Source organism: Tursiops truncatus, chromosome 3 (assembly GCF_011762595.2).
Source record: "Tursiops truncatus isolate mTurTru1 chromosome 3, mTurTru1.mat.Y, whole genome shotgun sequence".
Taxonomy (NCBI): domain Eukaryota; kingdom Metazoa; phylum Chordata; class Mammalia; order Artiodactyla; family Delphinidae; genus Tursiops; species Tursiops truncatus.
This window is the reverse complement of record NC_047036.1, coordinates 159,319,177-159,319,558: the sequence shown is the minus strand read 5'-3', so window position 1 is coordinate 159,319,558 and position 382 is coordinate 159,319,177.

The window sequence follows — 382 nt, the reverse complement described above, 5'->3', positions numbered from 1 at the left end:
CCGCCCCGCCCCTCCCCTCCCCTCCCCTCCCTCCCTCCCTCCCTCCGCGGTGCGGCGCGGCCGCCAGCTGGCTCCGCCTTTGGGGCGTGGCCTGGAGAGTCCCCACCTCCGCGGCGGCCTGGAGGCAGGGGCGGGCTCTGAGAGCGCGCGGCGAGCCATTGGACCATTTAGGAGGCCAGCTCCGCCAGCCCAGCGCGCTGATTGGCTGAGTCGGAGAAGCGGCTCCTTTTTTTAAAAATCTCCATAATTTAAAGCGACAGGTCCCGCTCCTTTCACCTGAGATTGGGTGGGAAGGGTGACTATAGTTTATTGAGCTCCCAATGTGTGCCAAGCATTGAGAAGGACTCATTTGATTCCCTCTACAAGCCTGTGAGCGGGACAT